The sequence below is a fragment of the Mus musculus genome, chromosome 18 (genome assembly GCF_000001635.26).
Source record: "Mus musculus strain C57BL/6J chromosome 18, GRCm38.p6 C57BL/6J".
NCBI lineage: Eukaryota > Metazoa > Chordata > Mammalia > Rodentia > Muridae > Mus > Mus musculus.
This window is the reverse complement of record NC_000084.6, coordinates 29,396,435-29,416,714: the sequence shown is the minus strand read 5'-3', so window position 1 is coordinate 29,416,714 and position 20,280 is coordinate 29,396,435. Positions and strand designations below refer to the sequence as shown.

At 37.3% G+C, this 20,280-nt stretch overlaps 1 long non-coding RNA gene across 1 annotated transcript in view; it reads left to right on the top strand.

Moving 5' to 3' along the window:
* 4930578E11Rik (RIKEN cDNA 4930578E11 gene) overlaps nt 1–19,999 on the top strand; it is a 99,701-nt gene extending 79,702 nt beyond the window's left edge. Inside the window, exon 8 of the long non-coding RNA NR_045391.1 lies at nt 19,530–19,999. This is a non-coding gene — a long non-coding RNA (RIKEN cDNA 4930578E11 gene). The remainder of the gene's footprint in view (nt 1–19,529) is intronic.
* Nucleotides 20,000–20,280: the final 281 nt, after the last annotated feature.

The following is a 20,280-nucleotide window of genomic DNA, read 5'->3' as shown; positions in this document are numbered from 1 at the left end:
ACCCATAACTCCTGTCAGATAGAATCTGTATTTAGGCACATCTAAGGAAGACCCTAGTCAAAAACACAGAGTTAATTCTTTAAAATAGGATGCTAGAGGTCCAGGCTCTAGGAGAAAGTGGGGAATAGCCCTACCTTGGAAGCTTAAACAGGGCTCACAATTTCTGATAGTATCCTCTTAGCCATTACAATACTGTTTTAAATGTTCACAAGTCCATTAATTCTTGGCAAGAACAGTATTCAATATCCACCTTTTTGCTGATAATCTGTATGTCTTCACATCATTTTGCCTGTAGCAATTTGCTTAACATGGTCTCTTTGAAAACATTGTTTTTTAATTATGTGTATGCATATGTATACACATGCACTTTTATGTAAGTCTCTCCAAAGACCAGAAGAGGACATGAATCCCCTGGAGCTAGAATTGCTACTGGTTGTGAGCTGCCTGACTTGGGTGTCCAGTATCAAACTCAGGTCCTTTGCAAGAGCAGTCCATGCTCTTAACCTCTGAGCCATCTTCCCAGGCCCTGTTATGATCTTTCTATTGTTGGTATAGAGTACTGGTAACACTTTGAAAAACTATAAATTTTTTACATGACAATGTGTTTTTTTTTTTCATCTGAGACACACATTTTTTGTAATACACAAAAGAATACAAAACGTGATGATCTATTCCTAAGACTTCCCCTACAGGCTTAGGGATCTGTGAATTCCAGAGACTTTTACCATGGATATAAAGCTGCTACTTTCCACTTTCTTTTGAAACCAAGACTGCTCACATAATAAAGTTTTCTTGGGAGTTTTGTAGTCATCCTAAAGGATATTGCTTTTCTTAGAGTGGCTTTTCTTTCTGAACACTGTCTTCATAAAATGAAATATGGAAACATCACCTGCCCCCCCAACCGCTGCTTACCCCCCATAAGTGATTGTGTGTAGTTATTGTTGCAGTACCATTAAATATTTGGACTTTGTGATTTAATTTTTCATATAGCTTCATCTACAATTTGAACAGCAAGATGTTTATCTTGTTGGTTGCTGTAATGTCCAGGTTTCAGCCCTCTGCAATTTAAATTGAAATCAGTCACCTTCATGTAAGTTGTCATTTATGTCTACAGTAACTTTTTTTGTTTCTTTGTTTGTTTTGGTGCTAGTTTTTGTTGTTGTTGTTCTTCTTCTTTTTGTTGTTTTTCTTTTTTTTCTTCCTCCTTATTTATTTATTTATTTATTTATTTATTTATTTATTTATAGTTCAGATTTATTCCCATGCCCCCTCATCCACCATACCTCCTCCCTATCCCCTATCTCCACTAGGATGTCCCCAACCCCCACCCCCACCTAATTTCTAAACTCCCTGGAGCCTCCAGTATCTTAAGGGTTAGGTGTATCATCTCTGATTGTACACAGACCAAGCAGTCCTCTGCTGTGTATGTGTTGGGAGCCTCATATCAGCAGATGTATGCTGCCTGTTTGGTGGTCCAGTGTTTGATAGATCCTCAGAAGTCTAGATTAATTGAGACTGCTTTTCCTCTTACAGGGTCACACTCCTCCTCCTTAGCTTCTTTTAGCCTTTCTCTAATGCAACCACAGGGGTCAGCAGCTCTATATATTGGTTGGGTGCAAATAACTGCATCTGACTCTTTTTTTTTTTTTTTTGGTTGGCATTTGTTCTTTTTAAAATATTTTTGTGTTTTTATGATTCTTTTTTAATTTATTTTTTTAATTAGGGTTTTTCTTCATTTACATTTCAAATGCTATACCAAAAGTCCCCCCTCCCCCACTCCCCTACCTACCCACTCCCACTTCTTGGCCCTGGTGTTCCCCTGTACTGAGACATATAAAGTTTGCAAGACCAAGAGGCCCCTCTTCCCAATGATGGCCAACTAGGCTATCTTCTGATACATATGCACCTAGAGACACGAGCTCCAGGGGTACTGGTTAGTTCATATTGTTGTTCCACCTATAGGGTTGCAGACCCCTTTAGCTCCTTGGGTACTTGATCTAGCTTCTCCACTGGGGCCCTGTGTTCCATCCAATAGCTGACTGTGAGCATCCACTTCTGTGTTTGCCAGGCCCCGGCATAGCCTCACAAGAGACAGCTATAAAAAATTCAGGTGACAACAGATGCTGGCAAGGATGTGGAGAAAGAGGAACACTCCTCCATTGTTGGTAAGATTGCAAGCTTGTACAACCACTCTGGAAATCAGTCTGGCGGTTCCTCAGAAAATTGGACATAACTGGAGGATTCTGCAATACCTCTCCTGGGCATATATCCAGAAGATGTTCCAACTGGTAAGAAAGACACATACTCCACTATGTTCATAGCAGCCTTATTTATAATAGCCAGAAGCTGGAAAGAACCCAGATGTCCCTCAACAGAGGAATGGATACAGAAAGTGTGGTACATTTACAAAATGGATTACTACTCAGCTATTAAAAAGAATAAATTTATGAAATTTCTAGGCAAATGGATGGACCTGGAGGGCATCATCCTGAGTGAGGTAACCCAATCACAAAAGAACTCACACGATATGTACTCACTGATAAGTTGATATTAGCCCAGAAACTTAGAATATCCAAGATACAAGATACAATTTGTAAAACACATGAAACTCAAGAAGAATGATGAAGACTGATGTTTGGACACTTTGCCCCTTCTTAGAATTGGGGACAAAACACCCATGGAGTTACAGAGACAAAGTTTGGAGATGAGATGAAAGGATGGACCACCTAGAGACTGCCATAACTGGGGATCCATCCTATAATCAGCCTCCAAATGCTGACACCATTGAATATTTTTTATTATAATTTTTAGACAAATGGATGGTTTTGTAGATTTATTAGATGTATTTTTATTTACATTTCAAATGTTATCCCCTTTCCTAGTTTCCCCTATGAAAATCCCCTATCCCCTCCCCACACCCCCTGCTCCCCAACCTACAGACTCCCATTCACAGTCCTGGCATTCCCCTATACTGGGGCATAGAACCTTCACTGGACCTAGGACCTCTCTTCCTATTGATGACCAATTAGGCCATTCTCTGCTACATATGCAGATAGAGACACGAGCTCTGGGGGTACTGGTTAGTTCATAATCATGTTCCTCCTATGGGGCTTCAGACCCCTTCTGGGCTAATATCCATTTATCAGTGAGTACATACTATGTGTGTTCTTTTGTGATTGGGTTACCTCAGGCAAGATAACAAAATTGAAGACCAAGAAGTGAACTCACACACCTATGGTCACTTGATCTTTCTCAAGAGAGCTAAAACCATCCAATGGATAGAAGACAGTATCTTCAACAAATGGTGCTGTCTCAACTGGTGGTTAGCATGTAGAAGAACACAATATGATCCGTTCTTATCTCCTTGTACAAAGCTCAAATCTAAATGGATCAAAGAACTCCACATAAAACCAGAGACACTGAAACTTATTAAGGAGAAAGTGAGGAAGACCCTCGAAGATATGGGCACAGAGGAAAGTTTTCTGAACAGAACATCATTGCCTTGTGCTGTATAATCAAAATTCTTACAGGGACCTCATAAAATTGCAAAGCAACACTGTGAATAAGACCAAAAAGCAACCAACAGATTGGGAAAATATCTTTACCAGTCCTAAATCTGATAGAGGATTAATATCCAATATATAGAAATAACTCAAGTTGGACTCCAGAAAACCAAGTAACCCTATTAAAAATGGGGTACAGAGCTAAACAAAGAATTCTCAACTGAGGGATACCGAATGGCCGAGAAGCACCTAAAAAAGTGTTCAATATCCTTAATTATCAGGGAAATGCAAATCAAAACAAACCTGAGATTCCACCTCACACCAGTCAGAATGGCTAAAGATCAAAAACTCAGATGACAGGAGATGATGTCGAGGATGTGGAGAAAGAGAACACTCCTCCATTTCTGGTGGGATTGTAAGCTGGCACAACCACTCTGGAAATCAATTTGGTGGTTCCTCAGAAAATTGGTCATAGTTCTACTGTAAAATCCAGCAATACCTCTCCTGGGCATATACCCAGAAGATGCCCCAATGTAATAAGGACACATGCTCCACTATGCTCATAGCAGCTTTATTTATAATAACCAGAAGCTGGAAAGAACCCAGATGTCCCTTAACAGAGAAATGGATATAGAAAACGTGGTACAATTACACAATGGAGTACTACTCAGCTATCAAAAACAATGAATTTATAAATTTTTAGACAAATGGATGGTTTTGTAGGATATCATCTTGTGTGAGGTAACTCAATCGTATCTGACTCTTTCAGCTGCTTGTTGGGACTTCAGGAGTGCGGTCATGCTAGGTCCCTTTTTCTGAATGCCCAATAGCCTCAGTAATAGTGGCAGACCTTGGGACCTCCCCTTGATCTAGATCCCACTTTGATCTTGTCTCTGGAACTTCTTTCCCTTAGGATCTTCCCTGTAATTCTTCCAGACAAGAACAATTTTGGATCAGAGATTTGACTGTGGGATGTCAACCCCCTACCTCATTTGATATCCTGTCTTCCTGTTGGCAGTGGGCTCTATAAGTCCCTCCTCCTACTGTGGGCATTTTATCTAAGTTCCTGAGAATCTCTCATCTCCCAGGTCTCTGGTGCTTTCTAGAATGTCCTCTCAACCTCCTTCCTCCTGTTTCCATTCTTGAAGCTGGCCCTCAGGGCTTCAGTCTTCTTCCCTTACCCAATACCAGATCAGGTTCTCCTTTTCTGCCCCACCACCCCCATTCACTTTCCCTCCCAGGTCCCTCCTTCCCTCACCACTTGTGATTACTTTCTTCTCTCTCCCAAGTAGGACTGAGGTGTCCTCACTTGGGCTCTTCAGCTTTTTCACCTTTTTTGGGTTCTGTGAACTGTATCTTGGGTAATCTGATTTTTTTTTTTTTTTTTTTTTTTTTTTTTTGGCTAATATCCACTTATCAGTAATGCATGTTGTTTTGGGTCTGAGTTACCGCACTCAGGATGATATTTTGTAGTTCCATCCATTTGCCTGTAAAACTCAGGATGTCCTCTATCTTAATAGCTGAGTAGTATTCCATTGTGTAAATGAACCATATTTTCTGTATCCATTCTTCTGTCATGGGACATCTGGGTTGCTTCTAGCTTTTGGCTATCACAAATAAAGCCACTATGAATGTAGTGGAACACATGCTCCTGTGGCATGGTGTGACACCTTATGGGTATAGTAGCAAGACTGGTATTGCTGCATTTTCAGGAAGATCTATTTCCAATTTTCTGATAGATTTTCAGATAGATTTCCAGAGTGGTTGCACCAATTTGCAATCTCCCCAGCAATGGAGAGTATTGTTTAATTTCTAGCTGGCTTTAAATTTGACTCTGTCTCCTGAGTGTGGGTAACAGGTGTATGCCAGAGTGCTTAGCTCATGTTTATAGTCTTCGTCAAAGAGGTTTCATCAAACCTTTTCTTCACTGTACAGTCCATAGTCATGTATGATATATGATATATATATATATATGTATGTATATATAATACACCTATTATGTATAATATATACATAGTAATAAGTTGTATCACTTTTCATACTATGTACTTGACTCATTATCAGTTTTGTTAGACGGAGGGTTCATAGTTCCATTTTTCTAAGAATAAATCTTCTAGTGCATTTTCCCCTTTCCTTATCTTCACTAACTCCTAACAGCTCATGTGGTTTCTGGTTTCATTTACTTTATTTGCTCTCAGTTTGTTTTTCTCTTTTAATATTTGAAATGCTGCATCTAATGTATTAATTGGAAATCCTTGTTTTGTTCTAAAATATAAATTTGTTTAATGTTCAGCAGTATAATAGATACTCTCTAAACATTTTTAATGTGTTATTTTAAATTTGTGTCTCAGAGTCTGAGATAATGTTTGCCTCATGAAGACATGAAATCATCCCTAGAACCTACCGCCCTGTGAAGGGTGTGGTGGCAAGATCCTGTGATTCCATTTTTTTGTTATTTTGTGAGGCCCAAATAATAAGTGAGTCCCTGGGGCTTGCTGGCCAACCAGCTTAGCCTACTCGGTGATTTCCATCCATTGAGAGGGTACCTCCTATTTTTAATTAAATGATTAAAATAAATAAAGAAAACACCAAAAGCAAAAGATAATATGGGAAATTCCTGAAAAAAAGTGTACAGTTCATTCCTGTATTTTAGCCTCCACAGGCATAAGTTCATATGTGCATGCACATCAACACACACACACACACACACACACACACACACACTCACGAATATATATACGAATATATATATTGCCCTTACAGAGGAGTTCTTGTTTTTTTTTTTTAACTTTTTCCAATTTTTAATTAGGTATTTTCTTCATTTGCATTTCAAATGTCATCCCAAAAGTCCCCTATACCTGCTCCCCACCCTGCTCTCCTACCCACCCACTCACACTTCTTGAACCTGGTGTTACCCTGTACTGGGACATATAAAGTTTGCAAGACCAAGGGGCCTCTCTTCATAATGATGGCCAACTATGCCACCTTCTATTACATATGCAGCTATAGACACGAGGTCTGGGGGTACTGGTTAGTTCGTATTGTAGTTCCACCTATAGGGTTGCAGACCCCTTCAGCTCCTTGGGTACTTTCTCTAGCTCCTCCATTGGGGATCCTGTGTTCCAGCCAATAGCTGACTGTGAGCATCCACTTCTGTGTTTGCCAGGTACTGGCATAGCCTCTATCAGATAGACATGTCTGATATAGACAGCTATATCAGAGCCCTTTCAGCAAAATTTTGCTGGCGTATGCAAAAGTGTCTGCATTTGGTGGCTGATAATGGGATGGATCCCCTGGTGGGACAGTCTCTGGATGGTCCATCCTTTCATCTCAGCTCCAAACTTTGAGCCTGGTGGTTTCTCAGAAAGTTGGACATAGTACTACTGGAGGATCCAGCAATAACTCTCCTGGGCCTATACCCAGAAGATGTTCCAACTGGTAATAAGAACACATGTTCCACTATGTTCATAGCAGCTTTATAATAGCCAGAAGCTGGAAAGAACCCAGATGTCCCTCAACAGAGGAATGGATACAGAAAGGGTGGAGTACTACTCAGCTATTAAAAGGAATGAATTTATGAAATTCCTAGGCAAATGGATGGATCTGGAGGGTATCATCCTGAGTGAGGTAACCCAATCACAAAAGAACTTACATGATATGAGTTTTTCTTTAATCCTCATATTTCAAGAATTCTGTGTAATGAGATATTTTCATTTATTTCTTTGAAATTAATTTTGGGTTTGGTTCCACTTTGATATGAATTTACATTTTATGACTTTACTTACCTTAAATATGCTGGAGCTTGTTATTATGCAAAATACACAGAGATGCTTTATTATCAAAAATCTTATGTTTATGAATATGTACATGCTTAAAGCACAGAGGGAGGAAAGGAGGGAAGAGAAAGAACAAAGATAGAGAGAGTAGGAAAGAAAGAGAGGAAGAAAGAGAGAAAAAAGAAAGAGAAAGAAAGAAAGAAAGGAAAGAGAGAAAGAGAGAGAGAAAGAGAGAGAGAAAGAAAGAGAGAAAGAAAGAATACCTTGAGAAAACCCAAGCATGTGTTACATTTACTCAGTGCTTTGTTTCTTTTTTTTCAACAAACATTTATTTTTATTTTTTATTAGATATTTTATTTACATTTCAAATGTTATCCCCTTTCCTGGGTTCCCCTCTGAAAAACCCCTATCTCATTCCCCCTCATCTTGCTCACTAACCCACCCACTCCCACTTCTTTGTCCTGGCATTCCCCTACATTGCTGCATTAAGCCTTCTCAGGAGCAAGGGCCTCTCCTCCCATTGATGTCCAATAAAGCCATCCTCTGCTACATATGCAGCTGGAGCCATGGATCCCTCCATGTGTGCTCTTTGGTGGTTTAGTTCCTGGGAGATCAGAGGGTACTGATTGGTTCATATTGTTGTTCCTCCTATGGGGTTGCAAGCCTCTTCAGCTCCTTTGGTCCTCTCTCTAGGTCCTCCATTGGGGACCTTGTGCTCAGTCCAATGGCTGGCACCTCTGTATTTGTCAGGTACTAGCAGAGCCTCTCAAGAGACAGCTATATCAGGCTCTTGTCAGCAAGCACTTGTTGGCATCCACAATCGTGCTTTTTTTTCTTAAAGGAACAAAGAATCCTGATTCTGGGCTTTTCTTTTTCTTTTCTTTTTAAACTTTATTTTACATTTTTTAAAAATTAGATATCTTCTTTATTTACACTTCAAATGTTATCCCCTTTCCTAGTTTCCCCTCTGAAAATCCCCTATCCCCTCCCTTCTTCCCCTGCTCACCAACCCACCCACTCCCATTCCTAGTCTTGGCATTCCCCTATATTGAGGCATAGAGCCTTCACATGACCAAGGGCCTCTTCTCCCATTGATAACCAACTAGGCCATCCTCTGCTACATATACAGCTAGGGCCACAAGTTCCACAATGTGTTTTTTTTTTTTTTTTTTTTTTTTTTTGATTGGTGGTATAGTTCCCAGGAACTCTGGGGGTACTGGTTAGTTCATATTGATGTTCCTTCCATGGGGCTTTTCATCAGAACCATAATGAACATAAAGGCCTGCACAGAAGGAAATAATGGAAACCCAGACAGAGAGGCTTGACAGAATGTGTAAGATTCTGACCAACCTCACTGGCTATGTGTCAACATGTAGCCTTGCACTGGCCCTTATTAATCCTGGGCTTGTGATGGTCTATAATGTTAGTCTAAGAAAAAAAAATGGATACGACTTGTTACCCCCTTGGTTGCCATGGTCAGCTCAGGTCCAAAGTGGTTGCTTTCTTCGAGTCTGTGTTCCAGAGCCTGGCCGGACCAGGGCACTTCACGACTAGACCACTTTGATCCTAAGTTATTTGTTCAACCATGGTTGACAAAAGGTAACTGAGACTTTCTATTGTTTGGAAAACAAATGGATCTCTTGGCTGTTTTCATAAAGATCGACAGGGACTTAAAATAGCTTGAGGTTAATATTATCAATCTTTCTAAAAGAGATTTTCAGAACATATTCTTTATCCCAGCATTGGATCAATCTCACCAATGACATATTTTTAAACTACAGTAAAGCAAAACAACTTATCCTTGAAAAAGTTCGAAATATATAGATTTTCATTTCCTGTGTTTTTATTTATTTATATACTTGTTTACTTACGTTTTTATTTATGAATATCAACCTCTGAGATAACAAGGTATGGTTTTAATGCAGACCGAACATGTTTAGAGCTCTACAGACATTTAATCTTTATCTTTGTACTGGGAATTTGGATGATTTGAGAATTGTGATCCAGTAGTAGGATGGTGTAATACATGGAACTTTAACACTAAGTGGACAGGAATTGAATGGAGAAATCTGCTACTGACTCTTGCAAGAAGGACTCTCTCCTCTCTCTCTCTCTCTCTCTCTCTCTCTATATATATATATATATATATATATATATGTGTGTGTGTGTGTGTGTGTGTGTGTGTGTGTGTGTGTGTATACACACATATATATGTATATATATATCAAGGAGAACTAATAATTAAATTTAACTTTAGGCTTTCAATAAAGTAAATATTGAGAATATATGAGGGGGTCTACTTTAAAATTGCAAACTAATCATGGAAACAAGACTAGGGGGAACCCAGAAGCATGATAGACATAACAAAACAAAACAAAATAAAACAAAACAAAGCAAAACAAAAATTAGTCTGTCCTACTGACAACCTCTTCTTTGTTGTTGTTATTTCTTTTTATGAATCACTGAAGTCCCCCTCTCCCATTTGTCTTATCTGAGCCCATGTAAAAATGATCCACAGAATTTCTTATGTTGTAAAACTTTTGGAATAATAACGTCATTAATTTTAGTTTTATTTTTTAAATTAAAATATAATTATTGATTATATTATACAAATTATATAATTTCTTTCTTCCCTCTCCTCAGTCATCCATGTACTCACTTATTACCTCTCATCTTTATCTTTAACTTTGATTGATAAATATATCTATACACACATATAGTAATCTATCAATGCACACACACATGCACATACACACACATGCATGTGTTCATAAATATATAAATATATCTGACTCAGTCTAGTTATTGCTACTTGTATGAATATGATATATACTTCAGGATAAACTACTTAGTTTTGGATAAACTGGTTTGTGTTTTAGATAAAGTGGTTTTCTATTTACATAACTATTTATTGTTATAAGTAGAGAGAGTGCTTCGAAAAATCAGCCATTGTATACTTACCCTCCTTGCATAGCTCATAATCCCAAATTGTAATTACTCCTGTGCATGTATGTTAGAGGGTGTGAGTCTCCAAGTGTATATGTAAATGTTTGTATGTGTATATGAATATGCAAGTGTGTTTGTGTGTGTGTGTTTGTGTAGGTTTTCACAGCAGATACATGGTAATTGTAGTCATGTTATCTGAACCTCTATTTGAGTCGAGAGAAGAGTCTAATACCATTTTACCTTAGAAGATACTATAGTACCTCCAAATTTGACTAAGTCAACTGTTTATATTGATGACATATTGAAACATGGAACATGGCAGGAGTCTCTATGAGCTATAGCCACATTGATGAGAACCTCTTGTTATTGATTTAAAGAAAGAGCTAGGCCAAGAGAGTTCTCTAAAAAGCAATTCCATTAAAATAGAGACATCTTAGAGAGAGAAAGACAGAGAGAGAGACAGAGAGAGAGAGAGATTATTATTATAACAGCAGAGTGTGAAGATGTCTACAAACATTTTCACCCCTCATCAAAGAAACTTTTTCATGCAACAGATGGAGACCACTCCAGAAAGCCACAACCAATGAAAATGCAGAGTTGTGGAGTCAAGTCCCAGTGGATAGATCTAAAATCACTACCCCACTTTGTGGCTCAGGGAACATTGTTGAAGAAGAGATTGAATAGTTGAAAAAGCCAGAACAAGGAAGACAACAACAAACATATAAAAGTGGACAGCGAAAGCCCACAAGGCCTCAACCCTACAAGTAGAACTGCAGGCAAGAGAATAAAGCTGGAAGCAGGAGAGCATTTATTGCCTGTCCATTGCCAAAGGCTCAGCCCTGAAAACATATATGCATATATAACATTATATAGACTCAGTATATATGTGAGTCATATTTAGGTATTTTTAGGACTGTGTATGTATATGAAAGTACACACACAATAATAATTAATGGAAAAGGAAGTCATGAATTTGAAGGAGAGGCATTTATGGGCAGCTGCTTAGTGGAGGTTCAGGCAGGGAGAAATGTAATTAAAATACAATATAAAAAATAAATGTAAGTAAAATATCTTAATATGTACATTTTTAAAAGAATGTAAAGCGTGTGAAAATTTTTGATATGAAGTGGATCTATCCTGTACACATGAATATTTGGATACATATATTTCTGTATAAAAATATAGTCAGAGCAAGTATTCTTATCAAGTGTGAGACAAATGCACAGGGAAATTTGAAAGCATCAATCTATCTATACCTTAAGGGCAGATTGAATCTCAGTACAAATGTCATTTAAGATAAATTTATTTTAATACTTTGAGTATTATAGTGTCGTCCTAAGTGAAAAGGGGTCATGGAATTATAATATCTGATGGCATTTATGGGGAAAGTTCTGTGAAAATGACGTTATTAAATTTGAAGATTAAATTAGGATTCCTTTTTTCAAATACCTCAGGGATTTCTCTTTTGTTTTTTACTATTAGCATATACATTTGTATAATGTATATTGTCAATTCAACATGGAGGGCTTTTGTCAAAGTGCTGTTTGTCCTAACATGTGAAGGGAGAGTCAATTGATCTGTCCCTCCTTCCACACCATAGGAGCAAGATTCTCGTAATTTTCAATTCTGCCTGGCTTTTAGAGTTGAACTTTTCTGAGCCTCAATTTTCTCATCTGCAGATGAGGTAATTGAGTACCATGGCCTCTAAAAACCATACTTCACACTTAAAGTAAGTTAGATATAGAGAATACAGCGGTAGAAAGTAGGACACCAAGAATCATTCACGGTCCAATAGGGAGAGACACCATTTGTTCGTAGCACCTTGTGCTGCAAGAGAAGGTAGAGCTGAAGCAAGGAGGGCAAGCCAGAGCTCCAGGACCAATGCAGTCATCAATTATGTAATGTTTCTCTGGTGTCAGGTTGCACAGTTTGACAGGAATTCACAATTTAGCATCAGAATGGTGCATACTCTAAGTTGGAATGTCTTTGTTCTGGGAACAATTGAATTGTATTGCACTAAATGATTAAAATATTTTCTAAATATAAGGCCTGGTGACCAAAATATTTGGGCAACAAAACTGTCTATCCCTTTCATTCTCAAGATAATATTAAGTTAAGACAGTTAAGTGACAGGTGAGCCTAACTCCTCAGGAGGTGTCTAAACTTTATGTGGCATATTTGAATCTGTGAAACTTAGGATCCATGAAAATCGTGGTTTAAAGAATTGAATAATACTCTTGACCCCAGAATCCTCTTGAGCTACTATTCTAGAATGAGCTAAGAACCTCTGTTTTTAGTTTCATTTCCAAAGGGGTTTCATAAAACCAAGATCTGTCAACCAAGTTGACTCCAGACCAAGTACAGTAGTTCCCTGATAACTATAGTATAGTATACACTTCAGATTCTATGTAAAGCAAATGAGAAGTGAAAACATACCAGTTCCTACAGATGAATCAGGAAAGAACAGGGCTCTGGGTTCCTTTCAGTGTTGACCTCAAATGCCATGTTAAGTGTCTGTTTTAAATTGCAATCTCAATAAGGAAAGGAATTTGGAAGGCATTTCTAGGGCCTTTATAGGTGTTTGAGTTCCAGTATAATTTCTGTTTGACAGAGGATACATCCTTTTTGTGCCCGGGAGTTTTTTCAATACTTAGAAAAATGTTTCAGCGAACATAATATTTTATTTTCTGTGTCTATGCCAGGCAACTACTGGGTGCTCATAGAAGCCAGATACTATGTTCTCTCAAATAAAACTGTATGCTCAACTACACTGCAATTGCTCTCTCCCTCTAACCATATGATGCCCTTACCCAAACAAGACCCTCTCCTGAAAATCAATATCAATTCTCCAAAACCAAACAGCAAGTGGTACTTGCTGTTTATGTTTAAAGAGTGTGGCAGAGTAATTCTGTTTCTTGTCTCCACCTAGGGACTTTGAGGAGGGTATACATAAAACAATTGCAGGTGGATAAAAACAAGGCTGTGTCTTTGATTCTTTGACAGTGATCTTGAAATAAATGTTGAAAGGTGGCATAGTCCTTTGTTAAACCATTGTTGGTTTAGTGGGGATAGTCAACAAGGGCTATCCTTTACTTGAGATCTGCATTGTGGCTCAAAATTTTATGTAATAATAAAGTTTAGCTTTCACCTACAGGAACAATTTGGTCACACACAAACTAACTTGGAAATGCCATTTTCAGTAAGGTAATGTTACTTTTTAGTTTTTTTTTTTTTAATATTCAGTTTGAGAATGTGGGCATAAGTAAATATCTGAAAGCATTTGTTTGAATGAATGCATGAAAGCATGCATGAGTGAGTGAAGAAGACAGTACACACTCTGAGGAATGTGGAGCCTAGGGTACCTGTTCTTATGCTTTTTTTTTCTATTTGTTATGCCTTATTTATGTAATAGTTGATTTTCCTTTTTAGGTTCTTCTTTCTTGAGGATTCATTAAGCATATGGTAGTACATATACATTATAGATTTATGTACTTTCAAAGTAAAGAATGGCTAAAGGTCCTTACATAGTCTACATTCTCACATGGGGCCAACATTGCAGATAATGCCCTGAAAACATAATGATAGTGTCAGATAGATTTGTTAGTATCATCAACTTAAAAGAATAGGATTGTGTAGGCATAATGAAGACTAATATTGAATATTAAACTAAAACTGTCATATACAGGGTCCAAAGTTAATAGTTGTCCAATGAATAATTAGCATTCAGAAGGTTGAGGGATAGGATCCCTGTGCTTTGTTTTTTTTTTTTTTTCCATTTTTTATTAGGTATTTAGCTCATTTACATTTCCAATGCTATACCAAAGGTCCCCCATACCCACCCACCCCTACTCCCCTACCCACCCACTCCCCCTTTTTGGCCCTGGCATTACCCTGTACTGGGGCATATAAAGTTTGCGTGTCCAATGGGCCTCTCTTTCCAGTGATGGCCGACTAGGCCATCTTTTGATACATATGCAGCTAGAGTCAAGAGCTCCGGGATACTGGTTAGTTCATTATGTTGTTCCACCTATAGGGTTGCAGATCCCTTTAGCTCCTTGGCTACTTTCTCTAGCTCCTCCATTGGGAGCCCTGTGATCCATCCATTAGCTGACTGTGAGCATCCACTTCTGTGTTTGCTAGGCCCCGGCATAGTCTCACAAGAGACAGCTACATCTGGGTCCTTTCGATAAAATCTTGCTAGTGTATGCAATGGTGTCAGCGTTTGGATGCTGATTATGGGGTGGATCCCTGGATATGGCAGTCTCTACATGGACCATCCTTTCATCTCAGCTCCAAACTTTGTCTCTGTAACTCCTTCCCAGGGTGTTTTGTTCCCACTTCTAAGGAGGGGCATAGTGTCCACACTTCAGTCTTCATTTTTCTTGAGTTTCATGTGTTTAGGAAATTGTATCTTATATCTTGGGTATCCTAGGTTTTGGGCTAATATCCACTTATCAGTGAGTATATATTGTGTGAGTTCCTTTGTGAATGTGTTACCTCACTCAGGATGATGCCCTCCAGGTCCATCCATTTGGCTAGGAATTTCATAAATTCATTCTTTTTAATAGCTGAGTAGTACTCCATTGTGTAGATGTACCACATTTTCTGTATCCATTCCTCTGTTGAGGGGCATCTGGGTTCTTTCCAGCTTCTGGCTATTATAAATAAGGCTGCTATGAACATAGTAGAGCATGTGTCCTTCTTACCAGTTGGGGCATCTTCTGGATATATGCCCAGGAGAGGTAGACTGACCTCTGCTGCATAGCAAGCTCAAGGATAGCCAGGACTGCATAGAGAGACCCTGCCTCAAACTAAACCAAACCAAACCAAACCAAACCAAACCAAACCAAACCAAACCAAACCAAACCAAACCAAAACAAAACAAACCAAAACAAACCAAAACAAACCAAAACAAACCAATCAAACCAAATTAACACAAAACAAAACAAAACGAAAAGAAGCAAAGTGAAGCAAAACAAAGCAAAGCAAAGCAATCTAAACCAAACCAGGCCAAGCCAAGCCAAGCCAAGCCAAGCCAAGCCAAGCCAAACCAAACCAAACCAAACCAAACCAAACCAGACCAATGAACAATCATTAAATAAATGCCCATGTGCAGACTGTGTGTGTGTGGAAATAAAGTTTGGTTTCCAACAGCCAAGTGATTAATTCTGATGCAGGTCAAGCAACTGCAACCTTGATCAAACCACTGTAACCTCACCTCTAATACTGGATATCAAAATGACAAAATATGACGCAGTCTCACTACCATATATGCACATATATAACAAGTAAGAAAAAGTCTAACAGTAACTAAACGCAAATCACAATTTGACATTATTTCCATAGTTCCTTATAGTATTATCAGTTGCTATCTATATTAATGAGGTAGCAATTGTGTAAGTCTATAATTAAACAAAACCTTTTACAAATCCATTTTAATAACATTTTGTAGAAAAGTAAATTTTCTGGTCTTTAAGCTTCTTCTTTAGCACTTTCTCTATATAAATACTTAGCATTTAGAAGCTTCATTCTAATAGGCACACTAAATATGTTTCTGAAGAAAACAAATTAGCAAAGTATATACAATCCAGATGCACTGAGCTGGAAGGACTCAACATTTGATTCACAAACTTTCCAAGAAATACATGCATACATTTCAGGTTAGAAATTTTGGTATACATAGTAGCATCTTTCTCTACAGTAACCTTTAAATAAAATTCATCATTTGCTTCGATTATGAAAAGAACTTCTAATCTGTATTATGTGCAGTCCCTGATTCTATAAACAATAGACACCACAGATATTTCTATAATACAATATTACTGTCAGAGAAACATTGAAATATCTTTCAAAATTACAGTAGTTATTAGATCAAAGGCTACATGCTGTTGTACATGCAATATTTATAAACTACATCACAAATTGGACTTTTATGATATATAACAGATGTTGTAAAATATAGTTTTTATATAATCTTCATTACAGTATATCATTTAAAATTATTATTCTGAGAAAGAATCAAAGCTTTTACCAAATTGTTAGTGGAGTTCATGAAATAAAACTTTTAAGAATCTCAGGAATGAAGATTTGAAATAGAAAAAAAATTGTGATTTAATTATATTTTGCAAATGAGTAAATATCTGAGATAGCCCTAAGATTTCACCAAATGTAGATTATTTTAGAGTTTTAGGGAAAATGAGACGAGATAGGCCATAGTTCTAGATGAAAACCCACTACTATTATTCTGCGAAAGGAGCCTAGCAATAACATGACATCAGTGACATTGCTACATCCTTAGATCAGTGCACCAATCAACCCTCATCAAAGATGTTTCTTCTCACGGTAGTTCGCACAAGTAGATGATTTGTATAGATAGATGGATAGACAGACAGACAGATACACACACAGAAAGAGAGACAGACACAGAGACAGACAGAGACAGACAGAGAAGGAGAGAGAGAGAGACAAAGACAGACAAATAGTGCCAGAGACAAATTGAAGGACAGAAACAGAGAGATAGTGAGAGAGATATAGTGAGAGAGGGAGAGGACAGAGAAAGAAAGAAAGAAAGAAAGAAAGAAAGAGAGGGAGAGGGAGAGAGAGAAGGAAGGAAGGGAGGGAGGGAGGAAGGAAGAAAGGAAAGAGAGAGAGAAAGAGAGAGAGAGAAAGAGAGAGAGAGAAAGAAGGAAAGAAAGGCAAGCAGGCTGAATTTGGAGAATGCTGCCATAAACGAGATATTCTTATCAAAACTTTCCTCTCAAGTATCAGCTTTCTATGAGAGAGAGAGGCAGAAAGATTGTAAGAGCCCAAATTGTTAGAAAATCTCAAGGAAATGCTGTCTTCCAGATACAAATCTGACATACAGATGAATTCACAGAGATTGTGACAAGACATAGGAGACTTGCACACGTTCAAATGAGTGATGAGAAGAAGACACAAAAATATACCCCTAGACAAGAGTTACTTTGCAGTTAAAACCTGCTGGAAGAGGGAAAAAAATCAGATTTCGCCAATGGAGTGTGCATAACCCACGCTTGAAGAGTTTTAGTTGAATTTTCTTTTGTTTTTGATTTTTTTTTTTTTTTGGTATTTTTGGTCCTTTGTTTATTTGTTTTTTATTGTTTCTGCATTTTCTTTGATGTTTATTTTTTCTTAATTGGGGTTTTTCACTTTGATTTTGAGATTATAAAATAATTATGTCATTTTTCCTCTTTCCTTTCCTCTCTCCAAACCCTCCAATATACACGACCGCTCTCTCTTTAAGCTCATGGCCTTTTTTAAATTACTGTCATCACATGAATATATGTGATACACATACTCATCTATTCTAAATATAAGCTGCTCAATCTGTATAATGATACTTATATGTATCTTCTCAGAACTGACAATTTGCTATGCTCTGTCCTACAGAACACTGCTCCTCATACTCTTAGCGTCCCCTAGTTGTATGCAGTTCTTTGTACAGGGTTGGGACTTTGGGTCCTTTTCCCCATTCTCTGTGGCATATTTAGTCATGTGGTCTGTGTTCACCTCATGTTCAGGCAGTCATGTTGGTGAGACTTTCAGTATGTACCATCTGAAAATGCTAGAAGACACAATCTCACAGAAAATTCCTTGAGCCTCTGGTTCTTATTGGAAGGTGTTTGTCTTTTTTTGGAGACAGAAGGAATGAACATAGGTAGGGAGGGAGGTGGGAAAGATTTGTGAGTACTTAGGGGTGAAGATATGATAAAAGTACATTTTCTGAAAAATATTAATAAAAAAGATTTTTAAACAACTGATCATATATTCTGGCAAAGCAATCTGCACATTGCTTCTAAATGTTCTATTATTTTTCAAAAAGCTAAAACCTGGAATTCTGTTCTATTATAAAAACTACACCAGTTCATCATACTCAAAATATTTCAAGTGAAAAATAAACACAGAAGTGATTCATACTCCCCGATATTATATAAACCTTTTGGTTAGAAATTTTGTTTCCATTTAACTGTTTTCTTCCCTGTGGGTTGCATAACCTGCTCTCTTATAGAACCCAGAACAAGGAGCCAAGAAATGGTGCTGCCCATTATAGCTACTCTTCTTAGTGACTATCACACTGAGCTCTCAGCATTTCATGTTTTTTTTTTTCTCTAGCTTGGGTCAAGTTGATAACAACTAGCCAGAACAATATATACTAGCTTATAGCTCAAGTTATTCTCCATCTATCCATATATTTGAGGCTGGCTTTGAATCATTTCTCCTGACACCACTTCCAGAATGCTGATATTACAAGCAGATAGCACCTAGTCTAGTTTTTTTGAGGTGGTGAAGGCAGGGCTTCATGTATGTTCAACAAGCTGTCTACCAGTTAAGTTATATATCCAATCCAGAATTGTATATTTGTCAAAGAAATTGTCCAATTGCTATTATTTTTTATCAATCTTTATTACTAGGAAATAAATACATAAAGTAATATAATCTATAAGGTACTATAAAATTATTTTCAAATATCTTTAAGCTGCAAAAGTTAATATTAATGGGATATATAGTTATTATAGAGATTTTAATAAGATAAATGATCAAAGCATACATGTGATAAAGTTGTTGAAAACCTTATCTTTCATAAATTGAGTATGTTGTTTGCAATATATAATTTAATTTGTATTAAGTAGCAATCACAGTTTCCTTCTTAATCATAGGAGCATTTTGGAGGGATTTTTCCAGTCTTTCCCATTGAGATTTATAGGTTGTTTATACTACCATTGTATATGGGCTGGCTCTGAGACTTTATTCATGATCAAATGTAAATTTGATATATGCAACCCCCATCCTGAATTAATCTTCTTGAATTGTCACTTTAAATCACTCCTATCACCAAAGAAAATATCCCAAATTAAATTACTGAATTATTGAAGACAGTAGAGAAACACATGTCCTGACACAACATAGAGGGGTTGATTTTAGTCTGTCTTTCTACCAAAGCTTAATTGTGGCCATGAATATGAATAAATAAAGCTGACATAAGGACCCCTTATAGAATAATTCAAAATAACCATTTCTGTTTTTCCTTTGGACCCTTGGGATTTAGAGAATTATGTGCATAAAGCCTATATATATTATAGTATTTATTGAAGAAATGATATGATTTCCATTTGCATGGTTATCAATTATTTTTGACCTTGAAGAATTAAGTTGGTTGCTGCCTGTGAAATTGGAAGTGCTGTCTCTAGTATTCTAGCTTTACAGGAGCATAGACAAGCTTTAGATCTGTGTTGGAGTTTCTTATTCTATAAATGCACTAGAACTCTTGGAAATTCTTCTACAGATTTCATCCGGTGAACATGCCCAGCAAAAAGGACCCAAAAGAGGGTATATGGCAAAAAAGAAACAGATTGCTAAAGTAGAAAGAAGAGAAACATGCATATTTTAGGAGTGAAACATGAAGGATGATATCAACTTGGAGTTGGTAACACTGATTTTGTTGAACGATTTCTTCTATATCTTTGACAGCTCATGTTGGTAGACTTAGTAGAGTAATGGCTATTTATCTTGAGGTGATGTAACAGAAACCACCAGACTGCCTCTACCTGATGTAGTATGAGGTAAAAATGGACAAAACCTAAATGCTATCTACACTGGGGAAGGTTTCTAGAAGATGCACGGCCCAAATGTGATCTCTAATGTTCACCAAGTGGATAAACAGAAGACTTTGAGGATAAAGATTTGCTTCTAGAAAGTTTTTTGAAGTAATTTCTGTCTATAGTAAACAGGGAACAAATAAAGGAGCTAAATTACAAAAGAGAAGTTAAATGGTCTCCGAGAAGGTATGGGGGGTAGATATATAACTTTTGGCTTAATAATCCAAGCAATAATAGTATTTATCCAAAAAACGGGGAAATACTTTAAGTTTTTTCTACTAGATTCACAAAACTGATTTTTATATAAATTCTAGAAGAGGGCATACACACACACACACACACACACAGACCTATACACACACACCTTTTTAAACTCAGAGTTTTCTCCTATGTCTGAAAGCAACAAGCCAAGCAAGTTCAACACAGAATTTGCAGTGA